At 36.7% G+C, this 8,395-nt stretch overlaps 1 protein-coding gene across 1 annotated transcript in view; it reads right to left on the bottom strand.

Moving 5' to 3' along the window:
* The window catches only part of NLRP14 (NLR family pyrin domain containing 14), a 53,430-nt gene extending 45,098 nt beyond the window's left edge, over positions 1-8,332 (bottom strand). Inside the window, exon 1 of the mRNA XM_025357929.1 lies at positions 8,058-8,332. The gene's annotated coding sequence lies outside the window, so the exon portion shown is untranslated. The remainder of the gene's footprint in view (positions 1-8,057) is intronic.
* Between the last annotated feature and the right edge of the window lie 63 nt (positions 8,333-8,395).

Here is an 8,395-nt window from a genome sequence, read left to right on the forward strand (position 1 = left end):
TTTGCTGTCCCATGAAGGATATCTGTATAAATATTCATACTGTTATTATCTTGTTCTATTTTCGTTTCAGAAGGATGTGCGCCCACAGGTTTGCTGAGCGCAGAGGATCCTATATTGAACACTATATCTTCTGTGGTAAATGTGTGGAAGAGGATAGAGGCGTTTATATGTAAACTTATATTTGGAAGTGTTATTTCTTCAGAGGGATCTTATAAGAAACCTGGACTTTTGAAATTATTGCAATGCCTTGTGAAAGTGATCTTTAATATCTAAAAGGTCTGCAAATATGAGTGACTGTAGTACTTGTTCATTCATTGCTCTTAATATACTTTAAGTGACATCTCTGTGTTGTAAAAAGGTAAAAATGCTTGTAGGATTTCTTTGTCAAATTGAAAGAACTTGTCACTTTGCTTCTCTATCACAAGCGTAAAGGCAAAATAAAAGTAGTAGTATTCCATTTTTTACTAAGAGTTTGAGAGATTGCCTTATAGGCCCCTAATTTCTTCCTGTCTGTACTTACATCAATCCCTCCCAATAAACAATACACATTAAACATATCAATTCTCTGGTATGTATCCTTTTACATTTTTTTCTTCATGCTGCATAATTAAATTAACAGTCACATACACAAATACAATGAATAACAAAATTTGAATTACTCTTTTGTTTGTATTTTTACTCTCATCCAATAAATAATTTTACTTATTTATTTACTGGCTATTGATCTTTCCTTACTCCACACCTCCCCACCTAGAGAATGGATCCATAAAAGAAAGATTTTTATTTATTTCATTCTGTTTTTTATTCTCAGCACTTAAAGCAGTGAATGAATCAATCAACAGCACCTCATTAATGAAAGAAGAGAGTAAACTGAAAACAAGAATGGCAAGTTTAAGAAATAACAATTAGTCCAGAATGGCTAATATGGGATAAGGGAGCAAAATAGTGGAATACGAATCAGAAAAATAGGGGGGAAATGAGAAAGGTAAGAAGAGATATATCATGTAGTGCCCTATAGGCCACTGTAATACCTTGGCTTTCACTCTGAGTAAACTAGGAAGCCAACTGAGGGTTTGGGGCAAAGTGAATAATAACTATTATGTTTTAAGATAATCATCCTGGTTCTATATGAAGTATCCTGGAGTAGAGTAATGACAGAAGCAAGCAGACCAATTAAGAGGCTATTATAATAATCCAGATGAGAGAAAATGATGGCTAGGGCGAGGCTGGTAGCAGTCGTGGTAGTGAAAGTAGTCATATTCTGAGTATTTAAGATAGAACTGCAAAGATTTGCTGACAGAACAGATTGGGAGGTAAGAGAAAAGAAAGGGGTCAAAGGGAAATCTAAGATACTGACTTGGGAATTTGGAAGAGAGATTGAGAAGATTGTAAAAAAATAAAAAAGCAAGTTTGTGAGGCATTTCAGGAGTACATTTTTGGTAAATTTGGGATGCCTATTAAACATTGAAGTCAAATTGACAAAGAAGGAGTTTGGAATTAGAATTCAAAGTCTGAGCAGGAGATATAAACTATAAGTCACTAGCTTATAGGTGGAATTTAAAGCCATGGAAGATCATTCAGGGAGTGAGAATAGAACATTCAAAGACTGATCCCTGAGGAATCACTCTACTGTTTAGAAGTCACAGAGAGGGAGCAGACCTGGGAGGCGACAATACAATTGTTTTCAAAAAAGCATGGAAAAGAACATCCGGAGAGGAAAACCTGAAGAGTGTGCTATCTAAATCTCCAAGTGAAGAAAATGTTTCAAGGTAGAAAGAGAGATTAATTGTACCAAATTCTTGAAATCAATTGTGCCAAATTCTGCTGATAGAAAGAGATGAGACTGAAAACTAACCATTGAATTTAGCAACATTGAGACCATCAGTGATTTTGAAAAGAGTAGTTTCAGTGAGACGGTAGGGTGAAACCCTAATTGAAATAAGGCCAAAAAAGACTGGAAGGAGAAAAAATGGAAGACAATAGACTACTTTCTAAGACGTTTGGCTCAAAAGGAAGGACAGAAATGATACAGTAGCTGAGGGAGAAGTGGGCCTGCTATAGACTAAATGTGTCCTCCCAAATTCATACGCTGAAACCTAATCCTCAGTCTGATGGTATTAGGAGATGGAGACTTTGGGACATGATTGGGTTGTGAGGGCAGAGCCTTCATGAATGGAACTGGTGCCCTTATGAAAGAGGTTCTAGAAAGGTCCCTGGTCCCTTCTGCCATGTGAGGTCTCCACAAGAAGACAGCCATAAATGAACTGGGAAGCAGGCCCTCACTAAACTGAATCTGTTAGTGCCTTGATCTTGGACTTCCAACCCCCAGAACTGTGAGCAATAAGTTTCTGCTGTTGTCAATCATCTAGTTTATGGTATTTTGTTATAACAGCCCACACTAACTAAAACAGGGCCATAGAAAATTTTATTGTTTTGTTTTGGAGACATGACAGCATACTTGATAATGGGAAGGATATAGTATAGAGGGAAAAACTGACATTGCAAGGGAGGGGAATTACTGGAGTTAGGTCATGTGAGCAAGAATGGATAGAAACTAGTGACTACATGAACAGGCTTCTAGCTGAAAAGGGGCACTGATGCAGGTAGGTGTGTGAATGCACTGTGTGGATGGGCAAGGGTATGGAAGTTCTCTTTGCTTATATTCTCAGAGCAATTAAAAATACATTCAACAGTTGAGGATGAAGATGGCAAAACTCATAATCAGTTTTGAAAATGTTCTATGGACACAAAATATACCATCAATTCTAGGGTTATAAGGTTTCTATACATACCTTTGAAATTCAGATTATTAATTACACGATTCAAACTGTGCATGGCTTTATTTTATTGTATCCTAGTTCTAATTCTAAAACACATATATTGAATTTCCCCATAGAACTGTATTTTTTTAATCAAGTAGTCAAATTTATGCATTTTTGCTCCATGTATTTAGTGGGTTTGATGGCATTATACTTCTTCATAAATTGTATCTTTTATCAAAATATAAGGTCAATCTCTTTATTTAGTTCTTAAATTAACTTTCGATTATTTGAAATTTTTGCTCATTTGCCTGGTATCTTTTTATACTCACTTCACAGATGTTTCTTGAAAACAGCATATGGTTGGATTTTTTTACTTGAGTGACTCTGAGAGTTTCTTTCTATTGAAAAATTCAGTCCATTCACATTTAGTACAATGACTAATAATTTATTGCATTCTTTATACATGCAACTTTTGGTTTATTATTTATTTTATATCATGGCTTTCTCTGTTTCCTTGTCTATAATTTTTTGTGGGGTATTTCTGTTTTGGGTTTGTTATTTATTTGGAGTACTTTCTTGAATTGTTAACTCGGGGGACATCTGAGTGATACAGGCTCTGAATTCTTGAAAATCCTTAAACCTTTCTTTCACTACATTAGGGAGAAATGATATTTTGGCTGATGTATTGAAGCCCCTTTAGCCTACTAGTCTATACTGCTATTGAACATTTTTTAGCTTCCAACATTACAAAAGAGACGTCCAATGTCATTTTTATTTTTAGATAACTTACCCTTTTAACCTAAAAGTTTTTCTCTTTATCCTTACAGTATAGAAATTATACCTTTTTATGTCTAGTGGGTCTTTACTCACTAATCCAGACTGAAATGTAGTGAGTTATTTGGTCTACATTCATGCCTTCTCAAAAATTTTCAACACAAAGGCATTTTCTATTATTCTGTTAGTCATTTGTTTCTTCACTTTTATAAACTCCTCTTTCCTTTTTCTTTCTCTTTCCTTTCCCTTCTTTCTTTTTCTTTTTCTTCTCCTTTCCTCTCTTTCTTCTTTTCTTTTCTTTCTCTTTCTTTCTCTTTCTTTCTTTCTTTCTTTCTTTCTTTCTTTCTTTCTTTCTCTTTCTTTTCTTTCCTTCCTTCCTTCCTTCCTTCCTTCCTTCCTTCCTTCCTTCCTTCCTTCCTTCCTTCCTTCCTTCCTTTTCTCTCTCTCTCTCTCTTTCTTTCTAAACTTTTGTGTCTGCATATTAGGTCTTATAGATCTACTATTTAAGCCTATGATCTTTTTTCATTATTTCCATCTCTATCTTATTCCTCTTCTATGCTTTCAGGTATTTCTTTAACCAAATCATAAAGGATACATTTTGGCTCAAAAAGTGACCATTTTTCCTCCTCCACCTCAATTGCTAACATGCTTGATTAGAAAAAATTAGACTTTTTTCACATTGTACTCACATATTTTTCTCATTCAAATGTACAAATGTTCTAAGGTTATTAGAGATATTTATAAAAATACAGTGTAACATAGACTTGCATGCATGCACATACACACACACTCATGAAAGATTTGTGACAGACATGGATACAAAGCAGCAGGGGTAAGAAAGGTGGTCCACAATACCTACACAGATTCCAGAGACCTCTCTCAGTCACAAGGTTGTGCTTTATGGCCAGCAAGTGAACCACTAAGATATTTTGATTTCAGGGAAGCCACAGCTCATTCAAGTAGGGGTCTTTTATACTACAACTGTCATGTAGCTGAAACCAAGCTATGGGACCAGGTTCAATAGCAGAAACCAAGATAGCATAACAGAAACCAGATGCAAACCATTCATCAATACATTTTCTATAAACAATATTGGCAAGCTGTTACAGATTTCCCTCTTGGTATTTTTTGGAAAACTACATTAGCACAAAACTGCATTAATTCCTATATAGTATATTCTATTCTGGTTTGATCAAGGATCAATACCATGGCTCCAGGGATCCCTGGAAATATTTGTAGGATTTCAATATACCATTTAAGACTTACAATGAAATTATACACTGTGAGTTAGAATTTTTCATCAGGCTTGGAAAATTATAAATCATTATTTCTTCACATATTGATCTTTGCTCACTTTATCTTTTCTGAGACTCTAATTGTGTATGTTAGATATTTTCATTGTGTTCCCTATGTTTCTGATATAGTATGGGTATTTGTTACCACCGAAATCTCCTGTTGAAATGTAATCCCTAACATTGGAGGTGTGGCCTGGTGGGTAGTATCTGGGTCATGGGGGTGGGTCCCTCATGGCTTGGTAATGTCCTTGTGATAGTGAGTTCTCATGATATCTGCTTAAGTGTGTGGAACCTCCCTCCCTACTCTCTCTCTCTTGCTCCTTCTCCCATCATGTGAGACATGCCCACAGCCCCTTCACCTTCCATCATGATTGTAAGCGTCTTGAAGCCTCCCCCAAAGCCAAGCAGATGCAAGCACCATGCTACCTGTAAAACTTGCAGAACTGTGAGCTAATTCAACCTGTTTTCTTTATAAATTATCTAGTCTCAAGTTATTTATTTATACAATGCAAGAATGACCTAATACAATTTATGTTCTTTTCTTCTCTGTACTTTAGCTTGGAGATTTTTATACATAAATATAAATAAAATATATTCATATAAATATAAATATTTATATATGAATCTATTTTATATATTTATAAATGCTTATATATTTATATTTTATATGTAAAAATAGATTTATATATAAAATAAAAATTTTATAGTACATTTTTATATAAAAATGTTTTTAAAAACTCTCCAAGCTAAACATATGAAATATATATATGTCATATAATTAAAATTATATGTAATATATTATACATGTAATATAATTATATGTAACATAATTAAAATATATATTTAAAATTTTATAAATTTATATAATTTAATTTTACAAATATACTTTATAAATCTTAAAATATCTAAGATTTTATATATATAAAATTAAAATTTAAACATATATTTAACATTTTATATGTGTATATAAAATTTATCTTCTCATTTAGGTATCTGTATTCTTTCCTCTTTTTCTCTGGTGGATCTGATCTGCTGTCACACACATCTATTACATTCTCAATTTTATTTTTATTCATAAAATTGAAATTTGATTTTCAATTAAAATTCCCGATCTTGTCAACTCTTCTCCATTACTGAACATATTAATCACAATTATGTTTAAATATATATTTGTTAGCTCAATAATTTAGTCATCCATGAATTTGTTTCTATTGTCTTTTTTTCTGACCTTATAATTTTTGGTTGAAATATCAGACATTGTATATGAAACACTGTAGTAGTTCTGAATGATAACATTCCTCCTGAGAGAGTTCCTCTCATAGGCAGTTAGAGAGGGGGCAGATAATAACAATCCAGTCAGGTATGGAGCTGACTCAAAGTTGAATTGCAGCTCCATCTCTATTTATTGCCAGTTTGCTTCTGTACTTATTCTTTTGCTCTCCAGGAACTCTAGTTGGGTATCTCTTTCTTGGTGGGTTTTGAACTATAATTCCTATTTCCTCTGATCTGTGATGAGACCTCTGAAAATTTTCTGTGCACTTCAACAGTTTTCTTCTTATCTTCTTTTCCTGTTCATCTTAAGAATTCTGCTAATGTTTGAAGAGAAAACCACCAGGTTTTAGGCTGGCTGCTTAAAGATTCCCTTTTCATCAGGATCTTGGCCCCTACATTCCTTGCTGTCTTGTCAGACTTGACTCCAATTTGTGTTCTTAGTTACGTGACACTGACCAAAATTACGGAAAATTCTATGCCCTCAAGCCACAGTCCTATTCTTAGATTCTTCAATTATTTGCTATGAAGAATCTGCAACATCTTGGACTAGGAACTTGGGCTATCCCTCTCTTCCCATGCAAGGCAGTTTCTTCACTCCTCTCCTGGGTACATCTCTAGGCATCTGGTGACTGCTCCCAGGACCCTCATCAAAGATGGTGCTTTGGGTCTCTGCATGTTCAAGCCAGGGTGGGTCCATGACCAATGATTTTCAAAATGTAGCTTCCAGAGTCATAAAAAATGCAGATGCTCATTGTGTGGTGGACGGAGGCAGATAGGCTCTGGGCTGCCCACCCCTGCTAAACCCCAAACTGTAACTGGGTAGAATTCATTCCTAAAAGTCTTGTGTATGCTATACTTGGTGCTCTTCGTTATTCATATCGGCCTCTACTCTTTAGTAGGTATATTTCTTCAGATACACATTTTGTTTCTCTGAAAACTGGATCCTCTTAGCTTTTTTTTTCTTTTAATTTTGGTTAGTTCATTGAGGTTCAGGTTCTCAGGTTGGAAGCAGTGTGGCAGAACAGCCCACTTCCAGTGTTCCTTCTTACTGGTCAATGTCTCTGCATTCAGTAATTCAACTATCAATTGTGGCTTTAAATATGTTGCAATTTACAGGTGAAAATACTTAAGGGTGAGTGGTTGAACAACCTGCTCAACATCACCTAGTGGATAACAATGATTGATAGCTTTTAACGTCAGTTCCGTCAGACAACAAAGCCCACATTTTTAAAATGCTATGCTATACTCTCTGAATGCTCAAACGAGGGAGGGTCCACGCCCAGTAATTTTCAAAACGTGGTCTCCAGAGTCATAAAAAATGCAGGTGTTTATTGTGTGGTGAATTCAAGCAGATAGGCGCTGGGCCACCCATCCCTGCTAAACATCAAACTGTAAATATATAGTTCACAGAGTACTTCCTATGTGCCAGGGGCTGGTTTAAGCATTTTAATTACACTAACTCATTTCAATCTAACAAGTCTGTGAAATAGTTACTATTATTATTGGCCATCAATATTACGCCTATTAAGCTGATGCTTAAAGGTTAGGTAGTCCAGCCAAGATCTCATAAGTAGTGTTGCCAGATTAGAATCCAAGGAGTCCCTTGCTTTTAACGACTATCCTACCAAAAGTTCCTTGCCTAATAAAATGTTTGAATATTACTGATCAAGCCCAAGTGTGAGGGACAGGGCCCAAAGATGCGAAAATATTTTCCTAATATAACACACTCAGGTAAAGAACAGAAGAGGCTCTTGCAACTCTGTGGTCCCAGGACACTGAGGAGGGGCTCCTTTTCATGGCTTCATTTCAGCTCCACTGTGCATTTCCCTTCTCTGCCTGGAGTCTCCAGAGGAGCCTGGGATTTGGCAGGAAGGCGGGAGGGAGGCAAGCCTCACTGGAGCAGGAACGAAGAGGGTCTCTGGCAACAATAGGACGGAATTTGAAAAGCTCTAACCTCGAGTTTAGAGCGACGCTAGCTAGTGCCAGGGCTAGTGGGGTGCTCATTCCGCCGAGGGCGCGGGACAGCGAGGACAACCATGCCTTGCCAACCAAAGGCGACCTGCTAGCGTTTCCTCGGGGTCGGTCGCGGCGGTGAGGGTCACAGAATTCTCCCAGTCGCCCGTTTCCAGCCACGCCCCCTTTCCCGGGGCCCTAAATGCTTCGGTAGTACTCCTATTCCGTTAATGCCGGTGCGTCCTCGCCTCATTGCGCGAGCGCCCGCAGCTACCGAGCGCCCGCAACTCCCGAGCGCACTGCTCTCCTGCGCCGGAATGCCAGCAGCCAAAGGTCGGG

This window comes from Theropithecus gelada, chromosome 14 (genome assembly GCF_003255815.1).
Source record: "Theropithecus gelada isolate Dixy chromosome 14, Tgel_1.0, whole genome shotgun sequence".
NCBI classification, from domain to species: domain Eukaryota; kingdom Metazoa; phylum Chordata; class Mammalia; order Primates; family Cercopithecidae; genus Theropithecus; species Theropithecus gelada.